Source organism: Micropterus salmoides, unplaced genomic scaffold, assembly GCF_014851395.1.
Source record: "Micropterus salmoides isolate LMB-PRFRI ecotype aquatic unplaced genomic scaffold, ASM1485139v1 Ms_hic_scaffold_2, whole genome shotgun sequence".
NCBI classification, from domain to species: Eukaryota; Metazoa; Chordata; class Actinopteri; order Centrarchiformes; family Centrarchidae; genus Micropterus; species Micropterus salmoides.
Window position 1 is genome coordinate 10,787,088 of NW_024041150.1, and position 12,554 is coordinate 10,799,641.

A 12,554-nucleotide genomic window follows, 5' to 3' on the forward strand; every position below is an offset into this window, starting at 1 on the left:
CTTATTTTGTAAAAGGTTCTTTCAAGACCGATACATGATCTGTACAGGATTTGTTATGCTCCAGTGAATCCTGAAAAACTGACTTTAAAGGACCATACCAGAGATTTCAGCCCAGTAAATCCATGGGCGTAAATTTAATCTCACACTAGGGGGGTCCATCCATCGTCAACTGCTTATCCTGCATACAGGGTCGCAGGGGGCTGGAGCCAATCCCAGCTGCCATTGGGCGAAAGAAGGGGTACACTCTGGACAGGTCGCCAGTCCATCGCAGGGGGTGAAGGGGAGAGAGAGAGAGAGAGAGAGGGCAGGAGAGGAACAGAGAGAAAAAGAGAGGGATGGAAGGAGAGAGAGAGGGGAGGGAGGCAGCCTACACAATATCCACACAGAGGTACAGACAGTAAAGGTGATATGGGGAGAACATGCAAACTCTACACAGAAAGGCCGGGGCAGCTGGGGTTTGAACCCGACAGTGCTAACTATCACCGCGCCGCCCTAGGGGGGGACAATAAACATAAAATTTCTCAAGAGCAATTTTTGAAGGGGACACAAATAATACAGCCAAAATTGTACTTGTATAGATACATGTACACAGAGAGAAATCTTTCTACTATTTTCCTGGCCGACAACTCAAAGCAATAGTTGTTTATATATTAGAGCTGGGCGCGTTAACCCATTAATTAATTAACACTGACAGTTATTTTATCGCATGTTAACGCAGTTTTTATTTTATTATTAGTTTGAAAGTCCCTTGCTCACTGGCTCTGAATACACATACAGTCAAACCCTGGGTCACAGGAGGGGCGGGATGTTGATCAGCCTGGAAATCACCCACCCAAACAAGCAGTGGAGGGAGGCTTCAGCAGACTACGCTGTCATCTTTTTTCCATATTTTTCCACCCGCGATCCGTTATCATGGCAGCAGGTGAGCCGCTTGCATGTTAATGACCCCAGATAGCAAGACTACATTGAATAAATATTGAAATGATATTAAAAAGTCATTGAATTATAGTTGACCGGGAAATATGATTGAAAAGTCATTGAATTATAGTTGACTGGGAAATTACATGATATTGAAAAGTCATTGAATTATAGCTGACCGGGAAATATGATTGAAAAGTCACTGAATTATAGTTGACCGGGAAATATGATTGAAAAGTCATTTAAGTATAGTTGACCGGGAAATATGATTGAGAAATCATTGAATTATAGCTGACCGGGAAATATGATTGAAAAGTCACTGAATTATAGTTGACCGGGAAATATGATTGAAAAGTCATTTAAGTATAGTTGACCGGGAAATATGATAGAGAAATCATTGAATTATAGCTGACCGGGAAATATGATTGAAAAGTCATTTAATTATAGTTGACCGGGAAATTGCATGATATTGAAAAGTCATTGAATTATAGCTGACCGGGAAATATGATTGAAAAGTCATTTAATTATAGTTGACCGGGAAATTACATGATATTGAAAAGTCATTGAATTATAGCTGACCGGGAAATATGATTGAAAAGTCATTGAATTATAGTTGACCGGGAAATATGATTGAAAAGTCATTGATTCATAGTTGACTGGGAAATTACATGATATTGAAAAGTCATTGAATTATGGCTGACCGGGAAATATGATTGAAAAGTCACTGAATTATAGTTGACCGGGAAATATGATTGAAAAGTCATTTAAGTATAGTTGACCGGGAAATATGATTGAGAAATCATTGAATTATAGCTGACCGGGAAATATGATTGAAAAGTCATTTAATTATAGTTGACCGGGAAATTGCATGATATTGAAAAGTCATTGAATTATAGCTGACCGGGAAATATGATTGAAAAGTCATTTAATTATAGTTGACCGGGAAATTACATGATATTGAAAAGTCATTGAATTATAGCTGACCGGGAAATATGATTGAAAAGTCATTTAATTATAGTTGACCGGGAAATATGATTGAAAAGTCATTTAAGTATAGTTGACCGGGAAATATGATTGAGAAATTATTGAATTATAGTTGACCGGGAAATATGATTGAAAAGTCATTGATATATAGTTGACTGGGAAATTACATGATATTGAAAAGTCATTGAATTATAGCTGACCGGGAAATATGATTGAAAAGTCATTGAATTATAGTTGACCGGGAAATATGATTGAAAAGTCATTTAAGTATAGTTGACCGGGAAATATGATTGAGAAATCATTGAATTATAGCTGACCGGGAAATATGATTGAAAAGTCATTGAATTATAGTTGACCGGGAAATATGATTGAAAAGTCATTTAAGTATAGTTGACCGGGAAATATGATTGAGAAATCATTGAATTATAGCTGACCGGGAAATATGATTGAAAAGTCATTGATTCATAGTTGACTGGGAAATTACATGATATTGAAAAGTCATTGAATTATGGCTGACCGGGAAATATGATTGAAAAGTCACTGAATTATAGTTGACCGGGAAATATGATTGAAAAGTCATTTAAGTATAGTTGACCGGGAAATATGATTGAGAAATCATTGAATTATAGCTGACCGGGAAATATGATTGAAAAGTCATTTAATTATAGTTGACCGGGAAATTGCATGATATTGAAAAGTCATTGAATTATAGCTGACCGGGAAATATGATTGAAAAGTCATTTAATTATAGTTGACCGGGAAATTACATGATATTGAAAAGTCATTGAATTATAGCTGACCGGGAAATATGATTGAAAAGTCATTTAATTATAGTTGACCGGGAAATATGATTGAAAAGTCATTTAAGTATAGTTGACCGGGAAATATGATTGAGAAATTATTGAATTATAGTTGACCGGGAAATATGATTGAAAAGTCATTGATATATAGTTGACTGGGAAATTACATGATATTGAAAAGTCATTGAATTATAGCTGACCGGGAAATATGATTGAAAAGTCATTGAATTATAGTTGACCGGGAAATATGATTGAAAAGTCATTTAAGTATAGTTGACCGGGAAATATGATTGAGAAATCATTGAATTATAGCTGACCGGGAAATATGATTGAAAAGTCATTGATTTATAGTTGACTGGGAAATTACATGATATTGAAAAGTCATTGAATTATAGCTGACCGGGAAATATGACTGAAAAGTCATCTATTTATAGTTGACCGGGAAATATGATTGAAAAGTCATTGAATTATAGTTGACCGGGAAACATGATTAAAAAAATCATCTATTTATAGTTGACCGGGAAATATGATTGAAAAGTCAATGCAGTATTGTTGACCGGGAGACTATCGCTTGGTGGATCAACGTTCCTGAACCCCACACATCTCACAAGTCCAGATCAGGTAAGCAAATATTTATTTATCTAATGTTTAATTGTACCAAATTTGTAGACATTTATCGTTTATTGACATTGTCTAACATTATATGCAGTCATAGACTATATACAAGTGTTTCAATACCATTTTATACTGACAAATAGCACTATATATATATATATATATATATATATATATATATATATAGTTAGGCTATCATTTCAACGTTGTTTCAATGGTAATATTGGTTGAAATAACATAGAAGTCACATTGATTTTTAGTTAGCTATGATTTCAACATTTCAATATTAAAAAAGGGTGCAAAATGATGATGAATCAACGCCAGAGTCTGATGTTGATTCAATGAAATTAGCGTTGAGAGCCGAATGCTGATTCAACATAGTTTCAACGTTGTTTCAATAGTAATATTGGTTGAAATACCATTGAAGTCAAATTGATTGCTAGTCAGGCTATCATTTCAACGTTGTTTCAATGTTTCAATAGTAAAATTGGTTGAAACAACATTGAAGTCACAGAGATGGTGCAAAATGATGATAAATTAAATGCAATTCAATTAAATTAAGTGATGAGAGCAGAATGCTGATTCAACATAGTTTCAATAATGTTTGCTATCTGCGCAGCCTATCAAACAACTCAAACAACCCAAACCAACATCTGCACCGTGTTCAATTGCACTTGCATTATTCACTTTTATGCACAACAATGCGATTAATCGCAAGAAAATTATGAGATTAATCGTGATTAGAAATTTTAATCGTTGCCCAGCACTATTATATATATATTAGATATTTAAGGGCAGCAGGCCAAATGATCTGCCTCTGCAACGGTATAACTACAGTATCAGCCTAATATTTGTTCACACACAGGATTAAGAGATGCACAGATTACATTTTTCCTGGCTGATTCCAGTTACTGAATTTTTGAAAGGTCTGACCTGCCGATTCAAATTTTGGCCGATTTCTTACTAAGATCTATAACACAAACATTTTTGTAACTATTATTGGAAAAATCAATTTTTATTAGGATACCCATCAGCACCAGTATAGAAAATGTTAGCTATTCTCATTGGTCTCAATTGTATGGTCATAATGAAATATTGATTATAAAAAAACATTAGCATTTTCACTGGAAGGAGCTGAAAATAATTGCACACCATTTTAATTTTAATTCTCCAATTTATTTTTGCATTGAATCACAAACTACAGTAATCTGCTCACCTTGCTTTTCCCGTCAGACACACAAGCACACCTGTCTGTCTCCCTTTGCTCTGACTTTATTTGTCAGCAGTTTTATTTAAAAGAACTCATGTTTGGTTTTCACAGAAGCAGATGAGCCGCGTGTAGTGTTCATTTGACCTAATCTTGTATGTGACTCAGGAGGAACAGGTTGTCTCAGTGATTAATTCGTTCATTTTCACGCATGCGTGAATAGTCTTGGACTCTTATGTTCACTCGTTACACAGCAGCTGCAAGGTCTCTGTCAGGACAGGAAACAGAATTGATTAGTTCACGACTCTCAACTGTGGTTCTCTGGGTTTGAGTAGTTCATTTTTCACGTGACATCTCGGCTACTGTGGAGCAGGAATGAACTAATCGTTCAGCGCTCACATGGGTCCTCCTCAGTCTGTCTTCACTCAGCAGGCTGACTTACTGCCAGCACCGGGGAATGAGAGGCAAGTCTGTTGTCAGGTAACAGTCACTGGACTGACATATATCTAATATCTATTTTGATAATTTTATGACATTTAATAAAGCATAATGTTATTACAACGCAGTTATGTTGTGCTAAGTTATAGTTTTAACACAGCCGCACCCTAACTTTAGTCCTGCTAGTGTTAACAGCCAACAGCTGATGAGAGTTGTTCTGGGTCCACTTCAGAGCCCTGACAGGGTTCTACCGGGAGCTGAATTACCACAGAGGTCGTCTCCTCTCCAAAACAAATGGACCCGAACATTAAACCATTAAAACACAGCCACATAGCAACGTTAGCGTTAGCCTTGTGGTTTGTTTACAGGTAACAGCTGATCCTGGCGACTGTGGCTCAGGAGATATAGCGGGTTGGCCGTTAATCGGAAGGTCGGCGGTTCAATGGGCAAGATACTGAACCCTGAATTGCCCCTGGTGGCCAATGTATGAATGTGTGTGAATGTTAGTTTCTGTTTGAGCACTTAGGCTCAGTGTGTGAATGGTGAATGCAGATGTGAGTGGTTGAAAAGACTAGAAAGGCGCTATACATGTATGGAGCATTTACATCCGGTCCGCCAGAGAACGAAACTTAACTTTTACTTTTTATTTATCGACAGAGCCGTGCTGTTGTTTCACCGCTCCTCACTGGTGAACAACCTGCAGTGTTTGAGATTATTATTAAATTTGTTATATTTTAATAAGAGTGTTTTATTCATCTATTGTGTCAATCTTATTACTTCAATATATTCCCCGCAAATCTGATGTTAATATATAGATTTTACTCATGGATAGGCGTTAGGCTACTGTATGAATGAGCACTTTAGAGATATAGTGATAGTAATTATAATTACATATATATGGCTGATCTGATTGTATACTCAGGAAAGATTGCGAAAATGGACGGATTTAGCCGGCCTAGTGGCTTAATCAAATATTGACAACATATTTCTTACATGCTCCATGGGGCTTTATAGAACCATGATAGAGAAAGATCAAGAGGTGAATTTGGCATTATACTTTGTCAATTAGAGCAAGCCAGACAGCCTTCTGTGTTTGAGAACTGCGTTGTTTTGTTTTAAATCACCCACTAGAGGGCTGCAGCGCCGGAATAACCAGCCTAGTTAAAATGAACGAAATGACACAAAAAAAGATTAGTTCATTTTAATGAACGAGATTTGGTGACTCAAGTTTTTCAAAAGAATAACTTTTCCCATCACTAGCTTAGACTCGGAGCAAAAACATCGGCGGGTTTCAGAGTTAAAACGGCGGGAAAATTTTTTTTCAATCACTAATTTTGCCCAGAGCACCGTTGCCCCCGGTACCAGGGGCGTCTGTTTTCAAACAAGCTACCAAATAGGCTAGGTAATGTTATAATAATAGAGTGAGCGCATAGAAAAATAGTCGGTTTGTCATGATTAATTTACAAATGACTCAGCATCATCTGTATTAAAGACAATATAATCCCTTCATCCAATGATTAAAGAGCTGCAATTTCCTGTCGGGCGGCGCAAAGTGACGTGAAGGGGGCGGGGCCGGCGACGCGAAGGAATTGGCGCAACTTCAATATTTTGAACTCAAACGAGAAAGTCGCATGACACTGAGTCGCGATAGCCTATCAGTGTTGAGATTGTCTTTACGTCACGGACGGCTTCAGAGCGATGTGTGGAGAGAGCCGGGCAGAGCGGGAGATTGAAAATCTGCTGGCCGGCTGAGAGCTGTTTAACTTGGGGGAGAGGAGCAGGGAGCAGCGCTGCAACCTTTGGACAAATAAACACCTGTAGTCGGACTGGATTATGCGCTAACAACCGTTTACTTGCGGGAGGAGCTCAGAGTAAACTGCTTTTATTAAATTAGCTTTTTACTTAAATTTTTGGGATTACAACAGTGATTTATTTTCACTTGAGCTTCTCAGCAGCTAGCTTCCGTGCACATCCAGTCCCAGTGTTGTTGTTAGCGTCGTTAGCTCTGTAGGTGTACGGCTTCATATTTATATAAAAAACGGACAAAACTGGACTTTACTGGGAGAAAAGAAAGTGAGGAGGTTGAACTACCTGGTGAGTTCAGAAAACATGTCTGTAACTTTAGTCCAGCTATCATTGTACTTTACTGTGACCAAGTTAGCATGGAATAGCCCTGATCGATCCAAACTCCATTCAGAAAACAAACATTTTAGAAGTTGTTGTCCTGCTGACAGACCTGACAAAGCATGAATTCATATGTTTAACAAATCTGCATCATGTTGTAGTTATCAGCATCGGTTTGATCCGTTTATTGCTATTTAATCACAGCAAAATGTTTACTTTGGGTTCATACACCTATAGTAATTGCAAGTTGTGTTTATTCACGTTATCGCGTTAAAATTGCCCTCTCACGTTGTGTGTGAACACTTGCAGCGAATGTACTCACGTGAGGAAAGTGTGGCGAGGAGAAAATTTGCGTTTGGTCTGAATGCCGCATAAGGGGGAAAGCAGGCGTTGGACCAAACCACTGTGAGGCAAGAGAAAGGGGACTCAAAATGTTTCTAAACTTAAAAAGCACTTTAATTGCTCTGTTTGCGTTTGTATTGTTTTACTATTTACACTATGCTGTTTTAAGTATATATCATTGTATTATTTGATGGTTTTTACATGACGATTTCCGCCTATGAAGTGCTGCCAACTTCTGTTACTGACAACAAGTTTTGAGGGGTGATGTCATTTTTTTTTTACCTTCCAGGGGCCCACTGTTTCTAGTACGCTATCAAAATCAACTGGCCCAGACTTGAAAGCTATCCAACATGGCTCATGTATGTATGATAATGACAATAACATGTCTGCACTGGCTTTTGTTTAAGTTAGCTTCCTGGTGGTGCATTCACATGCTGAAGTGAAGGTGAACTTTGACATTCATTTATAATTAAATGAAGTTTTCAGCGGCCACTAGCGGTGAGGTTTTAAGTTTGCAAGCAGGCTCATATGCGTGTGTGAACTATAGGCTTGAACTCATGAGCAAGCGTTACTCAAAACACAATCCTGCAATAAACGCGGAAACACCGGCATGCTGGCTGTGGCTTTTCTCCAGACATGTTCAGCTTTACTGTTACTTCAGTGTTCCCAGCTCAGAAGCAGATCAACAAGGCTCCGTACCTTTCATTACTCCTGGAAAAAAGGCAGTGTGACAGCAGCTATAGACAGACAGCTTCACACAACATGCTGGAAACTCAGGTAAACTCCCACTGCAACGTTACACTAATATTTTTATCAGCTGCAGGTTGAACTGATCCATGCCCATTACATGATAACTACATTTACTGCATTTAGCCGATGTGATGAGTCTTCCTCTGTGATGTCGCCGTTTTGTTGCAGTATTGTATATTATGTGGGTCACGTTAGTTACAGCGACTGAGAGGTGGAGAAGCTGTGTACATATCGGTTAAACGACAATATATCGGCAAGCTAACGTGAATCTCGTTTGGCCTGACAGGCTTCTTCAGAACATAAAACTTTCAAGTTTATGTTGGAGTCTGTGTTGTGCTGGAAGCCACTTGTTTTGTAGTGCAAGTGAACTGCATGTCGTTAGTTGCGGTGTTGTCACTGTAGTCAGAGAGGCTTGGGAGTGCACACAGGGCTGCCTTCAGCAGAATAGTGGCTGTTCCAAGCAACAGAGAGAACAGGCCTGTGCTTCATTTTTTCAATTTATTAATAAGTGATTTTATCAAAAAACTATATATAGCCCCTTTAATGGTGTGCAAAAATTGCTGACTGGAAGACTACACGAGTACAGCTACACTGCTCTTGCTACATGACAGCAAAAGGCAGCAAACTCTGCAAAGTACTATGGTGTTTAATTTGTTGGTCCATGCATGTGATACAAGTTCACTGAACCGTGTGCAAGCAGAAAACCATACTTGCAAGGGAGCATTTTTGCTACATAAGCACAAATGCGGTCCTGCGAGTACTCGCTCAACCCTCCCTACATGCTTGCAACATGGATGTATAACAAGACCTGAATACTGGACACAAAGATGGTGCTTATTCAGTCCAAAGGGCCAGGGCCATTTGCCAAAAAAGTTTCTAACTTCTGGTGTTTCACCCATTGGCTCCACCTACAAGTTCCCGCTCAGCCAGTAGACTTTTCTGGGCTTGAGGAACGTTTTTCAAATATAAAACCTCTATGGATCAAAGATTCATATACATACCTGCAAAATATATTAGTTTCACTGCTGTCAGCACAAATAAAATATGTTACATTTTGGTTCACTTGTGTTAAGGGCTTTGTAGAGGCGGCCGTTCCCCTTTTTTTCTCCGTCATCATCTTCTTGATCATTCTTCCGCCAAAAATGGGTTCAGAGACAGGCCGGAGACTGTGGGTGTTGAAAGTGACCAATCAAGGGAGGGGAGACATCAGCCAGTGTCTATTCCATCCCCACTTCCAAAGTCAACATGGTGAGAAAAAAGGCTAAACAAAGATTGTGAAAACAGTAAAGATACCTGCAACATCAACATTGTCATTGTGAGCATGTTAGCATGCTGCCGTTAGCATTGCTGTGTCTTAGTACAGTTTCACAGAGCCATTAGTATGGCTTAGTCTTGTTTAATCAACAATTACAAATGCTGATGTATGATTGCCACTGAGGCAAGAGTTTGTAACCATGGAGAAGTCAACATTACATTCATAATCATTGATGTCCCCTCGATGGTCATGCATGTGGGGGTGGTGCACTTCTGAGTAACTAAAAAGTACTACATAAATACATGAAATGGCAACGTAAATAAAGTTTATTTCTTTTCTCCACAAGTGTGTTTTTGTGGGACACTGCACTCATTTCGACTGATTTGTCAAGACCGGATTCAGAGACCCTGAACCTTCACCATTTATAGTATCAGCCGCCTGGCCAAAAACCAAAATGCTAAATTACAGGTCGGTTTGTTACAGTTGACAAAATTCAGATGTTGCCTGGAATAAGAGAGGAGGAAAGACCGATAAAGACAGGAGGGAAAAGGGAAAGGATGATGAAGGACGGGGGAAATAAGTAGGGCATGTTGATGATTGTGAGGCGATTTAGAAAAAGACACACTGTGGATGTCACATTTGAGCCAGAGTTTTGATGGCAAGTCAAACATTTTTATTTAAAACGTAAATGTATTTAAAGTTCACCAACAACGATTAGTCAACTTTAAATGCATGTCTGTGTTTCTGCCAGCTCTTACCAGAATGATGAATAGATGTTAACTCACTTTGAACACTAAGGGATTTGTTGTACAGCCAATAGTGTGATTCATATGACATTATTTAGTGTCTTGTCTGAAAATGTCTAAACACAGCCATTATTCTCAACCTCCTACACACCCACGGTCATGACTCTTTGTGTCAGCAGACACTGAAAAGCTAAAAAAGCTAAGTACAATTCCCATTCTTCCAGAGAAGTGCATCATGAGGGGTCGCAATACATTTTTGTCAATATGATGACAAGGGTCGTAAGAAGAATGGTGCAACTTTTACACTGTAGATTGAACAGTTTTAAGTCAAATGACAAAAAACACCAGCTGGTTTCTCCAGCTTGTTTACTTTGGGAAATTACCTTTGATGTTATTAAGGATGTATTTAAACTTTGTGGCACTGATTGCAGGATCGTAGCGGTGGAGATCCACAGAGGACAGTTCTCCACTAACACAGTACAATAAAAGTCATTCTTTTCATAGTCTTATTTTAGTTTCCTATACTTAATATGTATTTGCATAGCTGTTCAAAGTTTACTTACATGAGGAATAAAGGTATTTATCTTTGATACTTTGGTCAACCAACACAATAAACAAACCAAAACATGTTGTTTCAAACAACTAGCAATACAATGGCATGTCTATGTTAACACCCACTGAGTCAGTGACATATCTTGAAATTTTCATCCTTTTCACTTAATGTGTTTACTCATCACATATACAAGTTTCTTACTGTTGTTCCCATTTTACACCCAGGAAGGATTTTTTAAATAAGCGTTAAGTTGTTCACAATCCACACATGAAACCAAGCCAACAGCAACTGGCAGCCAATGTGCAAGCCTGTTATTATGGTCTCATTCATTTCACTGGCATGTCTTATTTATAGCCACTGAATCCCCACATAATGAACCTACCACAGAACCACTCAGCACAACCATGTCTGCTTTTCCCATGTTGAGGTTCTTGTCAGTGTTTGAAACTGTGTTTTTAGACCCAAATGTATAATGTGGTCTCTAATTAAAGGATATCTGCTCATGGAAACAGGGATGCTCTTTCCTGTTACGGAGACAACAGAAATAGATTTTTAGACATCTCCATCGTACATCCACCATTTCTGCCACAAGCTAAGCGAGGTAATCCACGTCCCTCGCTCCAGCCAATTCCTCCAGCTCCTCCTGGGGCATCCTGAGGTGTCCCTGGGCCAGATGGATATAATCTTGTTAGCATGTTCTGGCTCTCCTTCCAGTTATAGGCTATATGGGTATATACCTAGAATTGCTCAACTCTCCACAGCGAGCCTCCCAGGAGGCATCCTGATCAACCGCCTGAAAAACCTACCAGCTCCTACCATTATGAAAGTTCTACTCTGCACTCCTTCTGGATGTCTGAGCTCCTCAACCTGTCACTAAGGACGAGCAGAAACTTATTTGAGCTGTATGTATACACAATCCAGTCTTTTGGTCCTCCCTTCTCCCCTGACACGAACTGCATCATTGCATTTGAACTCCTGCTGACCCTCATCTCAACCACTTCAGATCTGGATGCAAAAGTGCTAGTGGTACTGTTCAAAGGTTTAGGCAGGTGTGGGTAATGCTGTAAAAAATGCTGTAAAAATAAGAATGCTTTCAAAAATAAAAATGTTAATAGATTATATTTATCTATTAACGGAATGCAAAGTGAGTGAACTGAAGAAAAATCTAAATCAAATCAATATTTGGTTTGACCACTCTTTGCCTTCAAACAGCATCAGTTCTTCTTGGTACACTTGCACAAACTCAGGGATTTTGTAGGCATATCATCATGTGTATGATTAAACAGTTACACCAAACAGGTGCTAATGATCACCAATTCAATATGTAGGTTAAACACAGTCATTAAGTGAAAGAGAAACAGCTGTGTAGGAACAGCCAAACTCAGCTAACAAGGTGAGGCTGCTGAAGACAGTTTACTATGGCAAGACTGAGCACAGCAACAAGACACAAGGTAGTTACACTGCATCAGCAAGCTCTCTCCCAGGCAGACATTTCAAGTTAGACAGGGGTTTCCATTTGTGCTGTCCAAGCTCTTTTAAAGAAGCATAAGGAAACAGGCTATGTTGAGGATCGTAGACGCAGTGGTCAGCCAAAGAAACTTACTGCAGCAGATGCTAGACACATCATGCTTACTTTACTTCACAGTCGGAAGATGTCCAGCAGTGCCATCAGCTCAGAGCTGCAGAAAACAGTGGGACCCTGGTACACCCATCTACTCAGAAGATGAAAAAGAAGGTCAGAAGTGGCCTGCATGGAAGACTTGCAGCCAAAAAGTCTCTGACATGTCAACAAGGCCAAGAAACTCAACTATGCACAGCAGGG